Source organism: Nicotiana sylvestris, chromosome 3 (assembly GCF_000393655.2).
Source record: "Nicotiana sylvestris chromosome 3, ASM39365v2, whole genome shotgun sequence".
Classification (NCBI taxonomy): domain Eukaryota; kingdom Viridiplantae; phylum Streptophyta; class Magnoliopsida; order Solanales; family Solanaceae; genus Nicotiana; species Nicotiana sylvestris.
The window spans coordinates 174,994,655-175,004,890 of record NC_091059.1 but is presented as its reverse complement, the minus strand read 5'-3'; the positions used below and the strand labels follow the sequence as shown (position 1 = coordinate 175,004,890).

Here is a 10,236-nt window from a genome sequence, read left to right as displayed (position 1 = left end):
ATAACTATTATTATCAACTGTATCATATGGTGTAATGGTTATTAATCAATTGCAAAATATTCTAAATTATTTTTAGGTGGCTGATTACACAAGAAATCTTTATGTTGAAATTGTGGAAAGTCGATAATATAAAATGTAATTTATATTGCAAAGTCATTTATTTCTGTTCACATTATAATAGATAAATTTGAACCATTTCCTCCCCGTCATTTTGTGGATATTCCGTGTATAAGCTCTGAGTTGCTTTATACTACATTTTTTTTTATCGGAACTTGCCTCTCCGATGTATTCATCACGATACAAATTTCTTATTTCCTTTCTCTTAGTTTTGATCACTCATTTCAAGCAAGAGATAATTTTCTTTTGAACGTTTTTATGATTGAGAGCCTAATTGCGTTGTAGCAGGGCACACCACGTTAGTACTGAGCTTTCGAGTTAAGATTATTAAACGAGTTCCGACAAAGAAAATTCAATGTTTTTTTCCTCTCCTTTCTTGTTTGTGTCTACCCTTTGGTATTCTCCAAATTTGATACATTTCCCCTCCTAAAAAAGCCAAAGCCCCTTTCTCATTCTCATTTTCTCTCTTTTCCTATATTAGACCATCGGTCCTCCTCCAGTTTTAATAAGTTAACTTGTTATTCACCAATAGAGCAGAGAAAAGTCACCAATAAGTTAACACGTATTACAAAAAATAATACCAAACCAGAGTTCAATAGAGCAGAGAAAATTCACCAAGCCAGCTGCCTTCATATGGCCCATATATAGCTCACATTAAAAAAAACACCTCATATTAATATAAATTTCAATGGAAAAGAGTACTTTCTTTTCCTAATTAAAGGTCACTATATCAGTGTGCCAGATATTATCAGGCATTCTAATCTAGCTGTATTTCGAAGGCTTCTTTTTAGTACTTGCTTCAGCATACCCTACTATAATGGAACCACGTTTTTATGTCCATTTGTTAATTTTATGTGAAGGGTCTCCTAAGCAATGTTTACTGCGTAACAAGTACTATAAGTCTGATTCTGAAGACGAAATTTACGAAAATTAACTGTTGATTTAAACTATTTTTATGTCTAAATTACGACCATGAAAAGAAACATAAAATTTCTAAATTTCACGTATAAAATATCAGGAATTATCAAATTTATAGGAGTATGATTTATGAAGAATGTGAGTTAAGCGATAATGTTTTTGAGGCCAAGCTTTGAAGGGGAATTCTCACCACATACGATTGGGTGTGTGCCCGTTCATGTAAGAATAATTGAGTATATTACCCATAGATGAACAGCATCAGTCTCTTTCTGATTTTGTATCTTTGTACAAAAGTTGTAAGAAAAAGTAGAATAAAGACAAACCTGAATTCTGAGGGGAGCGTTGTAGCATACACTTGGCCATGCAGGCCAAAATAGGATTACAATTTCAAAATACTATCAATTCTTTCTCATTCCTTTGACATTTGCCTCGCGACTTCTGCATCAATTTGGAGTAGGTGAATTATACTACAAGATGCAGGACGTCCATAATTTCAACACACAAATGGATACGAACAGAACAGAGCCAATTCTATTGTTGTACTTGTCTTGCTATTTACTACTGCAGCTTTAATGGATACAAGTTTATGTGAATTCACTCACAAAAGTACACACTAATTGTCTGTTACGAATGAGCCATTCAAAATAACCAGAAATTCTCTCTCTAGCAGAGATACAAGGTGGGAACATCATGAAGATGAGATCAATATGCATAAAACAGTGGGCAGAAACTCAAAACACCCCCATCCCCCAAAAAAGTATTAATTACTATTTCATAACTTGCGTGTTCCTGACTCCTAAGAAGCATATCCCAGACCAAGAGGTCGTTAACCTTCTGGCAAACACATGCAAAGGAGGCGTTAATAAAATATTCTTCCCTCTTTCCTTCCATACCTAAAGAGCCTCTTAGTCAATCTGGTCAACATGCCAGACACCGCATTTGTCACAGGTTTCCATGACTTCAGCTTTATCATCTTTAACTTAGACAACTGCAGATCTTTGTGAATACAAGTCGTCAAGACTAGGTCCAATACAGTAGATGATATCTTATTCTCTGAACTCCTCCCAATGGGACTAATGTCTTATGTACAGGTTTTGCAATGGATCTCATGTCTCAAACCCTTAGATCTTCATAATAGCTACTGGTCAGCAAGATATTAGGGTGACTTGGACTCATTGCAATGTAACGGATGCCTATTGCATGAACTTCTGTATTGTGGTAATCTAACTTACAAGGATCATCTCACCAATCCCAGCAACTGAATTTGCAGTCATCCCGGCAGCGTATATAGCGGCTGTGGCTGGTGGATATCAAAAGAGGCAGCCAAAGCTCATAATCATGTGCTTTTCAGTCTTCGGAAATACTTAGTTGAGAATCAAGGATTGATGTTACTACACGTATTTATGACATATCTCTAGCAAATCGATCCCTACAAGAAATAGAAGACCTTGTCATTGAAGTACTTCAGTTATTTCCTCAATAAAAGATAAACTTTTTGTAACGTGAAGAGAGATGTGACTGGTATTGTAAACATAGGTTAAAAAAAAGGAGTGGTATTGTTAACATAAAGTACATACCTGGAACAGAGGATATAAACTTTCTAATTCTTAACATATTCAGTGAACCTGATAAGTCAATTCTACATATGCATGATTCTATATCCTGCTCTGCCCCCAACCACCCCCTCGCTAGAAAAGCCAAGATCTCTTATAGCAGTGATTAATTACTCAAAGAAACTACATGAGTTCTTAGCACTTGCCAAATCTCAGCCAAGAAAAAGAAATCATAATACCTATTCAGTCACACTTTTATAACTACCGTTGTTAAATGTTGCACCCTGGTTTTTATTGAAAGAACACTAGAACAGACAGCTATAAGTGACAATGAGTACTCTCTACAGTTTACACATTGCTTGATAAACTTCTACTACACTCTAACAGAGTATTTGCCCCCAAATCTTTATGAATTCCAGACCTCTTCTAAATTCTTAAACTAAAACAGCACGGGCACGGAAAAACTTGTTGCTTTCACTATTGTGTTTGATAACCTCTTGATTTGGCTACAGAATTAATAAATGAAATCAAGATTACTGATAGCACAATCGAGTGGAATCTCTTGATAACTATAGTTATTTTGGACCTACCATCATATATTGGTATTTCAATAATGAATTTAAGTGTTTCTACAAATAAATATTTAGTCCTAAGTAAGAAATAAAATCCCATTTGGCTGTATCCCCTGAACTAGGGTCATCTAACTTCTTTATCAGGTGAAAGGAAACACAAGCATACCATGAATTTCTGATCCATCCAAAGAAGAACTAAATTTGACAACTCTGGCATAACCATTAGCATCGGCTTGAGCAACTAAAGGACAAAAGTTTCTCCCAACAGGGCTCAGGGCACCATTCTATATCAGAACTACCAGTTATTACCATTTGGCAAGCCAATTTAAGAATATGAGCATCAGCATCAACATCAAGGAGGGATAACTACAGGACCAACCATGAGTCTGAAACAGCAGAGGATTGGAATTTCCATCAAGATAGCAACATGACATATCAATAATTAACGTACAAAATAAATGATCCCACCTGTGCCAACTGTTGAACAACCACATTGGCCAATCTACATGCACTCTCCACCTTCTTCATCTCTCAACCTTTGCCTCTGTTTTTCTCTTATTTGCCCCCCCCCCCCTCCAAAAAAAAAAAACGCGTGCTTCTACATGCCTATGAAATATGAAATGTTAAGACTTAAATTAAATGATGGGAAAATCTTGGAATTCCCTAAAGAACACACCTTCTATGAAAATATAGTTAACATGCATGGTCTGACATTCTATATAAAATTTGAAGCAAAAGAAGGAGAACAAAGGCATCATTAACCGACGTGATGCTAGAGCATCACTCAAGAAAAGTTTGCGCCCTAAAATTAATCAATTACAAACTTGGTACTTGGTGATATTATCACATCAACGTGCAACTTTGAAATCGAAAAACATCAACAAGATAAACTTGTTACATATTTACTACTATTTTCTTTTCTTTTCCTTTATTTTCTTTACAAACTTGATACTTTAGTGATATTATCCCTCTGTTTCTTTCTTTTTTTCCCTACTTTTTTGTTTTATTTTAAATTTATACTTTTCTTGTCTCCTATGACCATATTATCCTAAAGAATCACAAAAAACTTTTTTTCTTTTTGGTGCAACATTAGAGGTCTCCAATTGAAATTTATAAGTTTTAAAACTAGTATGTGCTAGGTGCTACAAAAACATTTAAGACCTTTTTAAAACTAGACTAGAGTGTAGTAAAAGTTAACGAAGAAAAGAAACCGTCAAGATTAATACGGCACTCTTTCTAGTTTGAGGCACCCTAAATCTTAGACACTATTCCACAAATTATATTAGCGTACACAATTTTCACAACTTTTCTCCACTTAAATCAAATAAACATTTTCAAACTCAATATCCAGTCAAAAACCATCATATAAAATGTGATGGTGCAAGTGATATATTCACCTTGCTGCATCATGAATCAGTTGACTAGTAAAAGAAATGCAATCATGGCTGAAATGACACTCATCAAAATTAGAGTATTAAGAAATGTTACTTCAATCAAAAGGGCAAATGAGCCACACAAAGAACAGAAATTGAATGGACGAACGCTGTGTACAGATGGGCTGAGTGGAAGAAAGTGACATGACCTCAGTTTCGTTCCTTAACGCCTCCACCAAAGTAAACCAAGAGACCTGCAAGAGATGAGCGATTATCGTGAGAAAAATCCCCAAGCCCAAGCCAATACACGGGTCAAATTGAACATCACGAAAACTAACAGCCAGTATATATGAATCTATTACATTATCATGAATGGGAGTAGAAGTACGCGACGGAAATAGAAATGCAGGGGAAATGTTGAACCTCCAAACCCAGGCAAAGTTCATTCATGGTGATGGAGTTTCCATTTGCAGTCCGAAAAGCTGCCCAAAGTTGTCAAGTGGTGCGATTTGAGGAGTCCGAAACTTTTTTAATGATTTTTTTTGGACAAAAAGTAGGTTTCTCATGCTAAAAAAAAAGTTACATAACTAGGTAAAACGCACTACTATACTGCATTTTACTTTAATGGAAAGTTAGCCGTTAAAGTAAAACGCAGTATAATACTGCATATTATTTTTAAAAAAAATTTAACTAATTCGCAGTACTATACCTTAAACGCAGTACAGTACTACGTTTCACTTATTAATGCCCAGATCTGAAGGAATGCAGACAAATTTGTTTTTTTTTTTTGTAAAACGCAGTATAATACTGCAGACGGTGAATGAAAATAGAAGGTTATGTTCATGCGGGAAATGGATCATCTACCACATGTCGTGCGCACATGCGTTGAAGTGCTTTCAACAAGTTGGATATGGGGCAACAAACTATATTGATAGGCAATACAATGTTGTTGCATACGTAGACACGTATAGTGGGAAGTTGCAGCCATTATGTGCTGAGCATTATTGGCCGCCGGAAACTTTTAAGATGGTATGTAACAAGGACTTTTTGCGCAAGCTGCAAGTGCAAAAGAGAACGCGTATACGGAACCAAATGGATGTTGGTGACACCGTTTATACGCGTAAATGTGGCATATGCTTGCAAACAGGACACGACCGTCCTAAATGTTCTTCAAGTGGTGTGTGTGGCGGTGGTAATCCGGCTCCTGGTGCAAGTTCGTCGAATGTACCTAACTATCAAGGATACCCCTAGTCTTTTGTTTTGGTATATTGTAATACGTGTTTGTACTTATGTATGTTGCAATATATATCAAATAAATTTATGTTCCACAATCTGGAATGAGTGAAGAAAAAGCTGTTTAATTGTAGAAAAATGTAATATGTAAAGTGTGGTTTGATAGTTTCATATAACAACACAAGCACTTAAACTTAACTTCAACTTCAATTAAAATAAAATTTAGTGCGCATACATGCCATACATGTCAATACATGCCACTTCAATACATGTCATACATGTCACTTCAATTAAAATAAAACATTACTACAACACAAACACAAACATAACATGCCAACATAATAAAAATACATGAAATATGAAAAATACACTAAACATATACATGCCAATGTTTAGTCCCGATTGTCATTTATTCTCCGTTCCAACCACTTAAATCGTTCTTCCATTTGTTCTTTTTCTTCTTCTACCTCTTTCAGTTTCGCCTTCACCTCCGCAAGTTCCCGTTTATATTTTTTTTACGTTCCTTTTGTGCTTCACAATTCCATTGTGCTTTCCATTTTTCTTCTCCCACCTCCTTCAGTTTCGCCCTCATTTCTACAATAATTCTATCGCTTTCTCTTTGTGTTTCCCGTTGGCATAAACACATATTATGAAGAAACTGCAGTTGTTCTCTATAGCATTCCTGATAACATGGTTCATCAACCCATTCCTCAAAATCACAAATAGGTTCGTCCAACTTCACCACCGTCCCAACAATTTTGCATCGAGCATTCTTTTCCACAGTTGCACTTTGGTGGACGAAGAGGTTGAGCCATTTAATGAAATATTTGCTTTTAGTAAAAAAAAACTTACTTTTAATGAAATATTTGCTTTTACTAATTTTTTAGCACACAAAATAACTACAATGAGGCCGTTATTTATAGGCAAGACAAAATACATAAAGCGTGGTATAGTACTGCATTTTATGGAGTTGTCTTGTCATTCTGAAAAAGATGAAAACCATGTAAAAAAAGCTGCTTTATTGCAGAAAAATTTAATATATAAAAGTGAGGTATAGTACTGCGTTTTATGGAGTTGTCTTGCCGTTCTGAAAAAGATAAAAACCAAGTGAAAAAAAATTGCTTTATTGTAGAAAAATTTAATATATAAAGCTCTAGTACAAACAAAAGCGCTTTTGAAATTGTTACCGGACAGCAACCGCTACTCCCACACACCGTCAATGCACCAAATATGTCTAAATCTCCTCGAGCTGCTAGCTTCTCTAAAGAGTGGAAGCAAAATTTGGAGATAGTGCGGAGCTATCTTGTCAAGGCTCAAAAGCGGATGAAGAGGCATGCTGATCAGAATCGTCGCTTTGTTGAATACCAAGTAGGAGACAAAGTGATGGTCAAAATTCCAAAACGTTACTTATTTGCAGGGGTCCATGACCCTCGCTTATTGCAAAAATATATTGGACCCTTGTCCATTGAAAGGCGTATTGGGAAAGTTGCATACCGGGTGGATACCCCAGCTTGGTGGAAAATTCATCCTGTTTTTCATGTCAGCCTCCTGAAACCTTTTCGGGAAGATACAGAGGATCCTTCAAGGAGCCAGCTCACAATACCCAGTATTCGAGGGCCCAATTCAACCGGGAAGAGGCGTGTTGAAGCTATCCTTGATGATAGAGTGATTCATGCCTCAAGGAAAGATCACCAGGAGTTCTTGGTGAAATGGCAGGGCTGTGATACAGAGGAGAACACTTGGGAGAGGGGAACAAACCTCAAAGCCTACAAGAGCCTAATTGAAGATTATCTTGCAAGTAAGGCGCCGAGGACGTCGCCAACTCAGGTGGGGGAGAATGTCATGGGCGGCTTTCCAGCCGTGCCCCATGACCCCTTGGGCGCGCCCCGTGGCGTCCTAGCAAGCCTTCCAATGCCTAGCGCCACGGACGGCCCCGTGGTCTTGGTCGCGCCAAGTGACAAGCGCGCATGTGCCTCTGTCGCCCCACCGATATCCCTCGCCAGCGCCCAACCGCAGGCAGATGCCAACAGCGCCGCGCGCGCAGACAATGCCGCGCGCGCAGATCCTGATGCCAAAGACTATGCTGCCGACAACGGCCATGTTTTCTGCCTTATAGCAAACTAAGTCTTTTTCATTGTAAATATAGAGTAGTTTTATTCCATGTAATTTCATTATGTTTCTCTAGCTTAATCAAGTCTAGTCTTGTAGCTTTGGATTATTTTTTTTAAGCATTATTAAGGGGGACCAAACAATCAAAACTTTCTAGCAAGCAAACAATTCTCTGTACTGGTGTCTCTCCCCCTCGACACCGCATTTCCTTTCTGTAATAGCTTTCATTAATGCAATCAAGCTTTCTTTCATTCTCAATTCTCATTCCTGTTCTCTCAATTTCTCTTGACATTGGTTTTCCCGTACGGCACTGACAATCTAGTCTAGCGTACGGAGGGGACCTCAGTTGGCGGACAGCAACTGCACTGACATCAGTTGCTTAGCCTTACGTCGCCCTTCCAAGGAATCTCAGGAAGGCGCCGCGTAACAGTTGGTATCAGAGCCTAGGCTCGACATCGGACGAGGGAACGCATTGCCATTACCACCATTTCTGACCATGGTGAATCATGGGGACCGCATTGCGGCCCTTGAACAGACGGTTGACGGATTACTGCCCATCATGGATACGGTGCCTGAACTAAGAACCAGCCTAGGGCAAAGGTTGGACGACCTGGACCGCAGGGTGCTCCAGGCCGAAGTTGACATAGAAAACATCAGTCGTGACTCCGAGGGAGACTGGCAAACGGCAGCCACAAAGGCAGCCGAAATTTTTGGCAAATTCGAGGGACTCCAACAGGAGCGTGCCGAGGATTTAGCTTACAGGGAACAAGAGGCAGACAGGGTGACTACCATGCAACAAACTATTGACGACTTGACAGACAAGCTCAATGTTGTCAATGCTGCTTTACAGGGCCTGCTGCAAGGCGGTGGAAACCAGATCGGGGACGCTGCAAACCCCACTTCCGCGACACAAAAATTGAAAATTCTTGAGCCAAAGCCATACAGTGGAGCTAGGAATGCCAAGGAAGTGGAGAACTTCATCTTTGATGTCGAACAATATTTCGATGTTGTTGGGGGCCTAGAAGAAGCTAAGAAGGTAGCAACTGCTGCCATGTATCTTCAGGGTGATGCTAAACTCTGGTGGCGGGTGAAATACGAAGCCATCAAGGCCGGTGAAGATGCTCTCGAAACATGGGCAGAACTGAAGGCAGCCATCCGCCTACAATTCTTCCCCGAAAATGTTGAATACAATTCAAGGAGAAAGCTACGGGAGCTCCGTCAGACCAAATCTGTGCGGGACTACGTGCGGGAATTCTCCGCGCTCATGCTAAGCATACGCGACATGGGGGACAAAGACAAGCTCTTCACTTTCCTAGAAGGGCTGAAACCTTATGCCCGTATGGAGCTACAAAGACAACGGGTAGATACCCTGCCCAAGGCGATCCAAGCAGCTGAATGCCTTGGGGACTATCAAATGGAAGCTCGGAAGGATAGGCCTCAGCCGCTTGCCCGAGCGGGATTCAAAGGGGGCCAGTCTAGCAATGGTGGCCCTAGCAGAAGTGGGGGAGATTGGGGCTCAACCAAACCTAAGGCTACCTCCACAGGCAGCAACAATGCTGCGTCTAACAACAATGATCGGGGGAGGAAGCCTCCTTCAGGATGTCGTCATTGCGGCGGACCACATTGGAACAATGAGTGCCCACAGGCACAGATGAATGCCCATCAGACTTTTGATGATGGGACGGATGACGACTCAGACGATGCGGATCAGACTGAACCAGTAGGTGCCTTCAATGCAATTGTTGGCTCCATTTCTGAGGCATTAGCAGAGACTAGTGCTGGTATCCGTAAGAAGAAGGACCCATGTCCAGTCACCAAGAAAGGGAAAAAGAAGGCGGATGATGAGACTCCTCTTAAGCACGAGAGGACCTTAATGTTCGTTGAGATGAAGGTGAATGGCAAGCCCATTCGGGCCATGATAGACACGGGTGCTACCCACAACTACTTAGCCTCGACTTAGGTGGAGCGCCTTGGTCTAGTTGTAGGGAAAGGTAGAGGCCGTGTCAAGGCTATCAACTCACCTCCCCAGCCAGTGGGTGGAATAGCCAAAGAAGTACCGATGAAGCTTGGCCCTTACGAAGGAAAATTCAACTTGCGCGTGGTGATCATAGATGACTTCGAGTTGATAGTTGGATTGGAATTCCTGAGGCAAACCAACACCATGCCTGTACCGTATGCTGACATGTTACTGATGATGGGAGCAAACGGGGCCAAGCCCTGCGTTATCCCGTGCATGCCCATGAAGATGGCCGTTGAAAACATCTCGGCCTTGCAGTTGAAGAAGGGGGTCAAAAGAAACGAACCTACGTTCCTGGCAACCCTCTGCATCGAAGATGTAGAATGCTCCTCGGGTCCCATTCC

The 10,236-nt window shown here is 40.1% G+C and overlaps 1 long non-coding RNA gene across 2 annotated transcripts; it reads right to left on the bottom strand.

Moving 5' to 3' along the window:
- Positions 1 to 1,540: 1,540 nt before the first annotated feature.
- LOC104220663 (uncharacterized) lies at positions 1,541 to 5,062 on the bottom strand. 2 transcript variants are annotated; one of them, XR_011406263.1, is made up of 4 exons: positions 4,957 to 5,062; positions 3,629 to 4,787; positions 3,327 to 3,546; positions 1,541 to 2,464 (listed from the first exon to the last, which is right to left on the bottom strand). It is a non-coding gene; the product is annotated as an uncharacterized lncRNA (long non-coding RNA). The 2 variants fall into 2 exon arrangements; XR_709557.2 differs by having other exon boundaries at positions 4,896 to 5,056.
- Between the last annotated feature and the right edge of the window lie 5,174 nt (positions 5,063 to 10,236).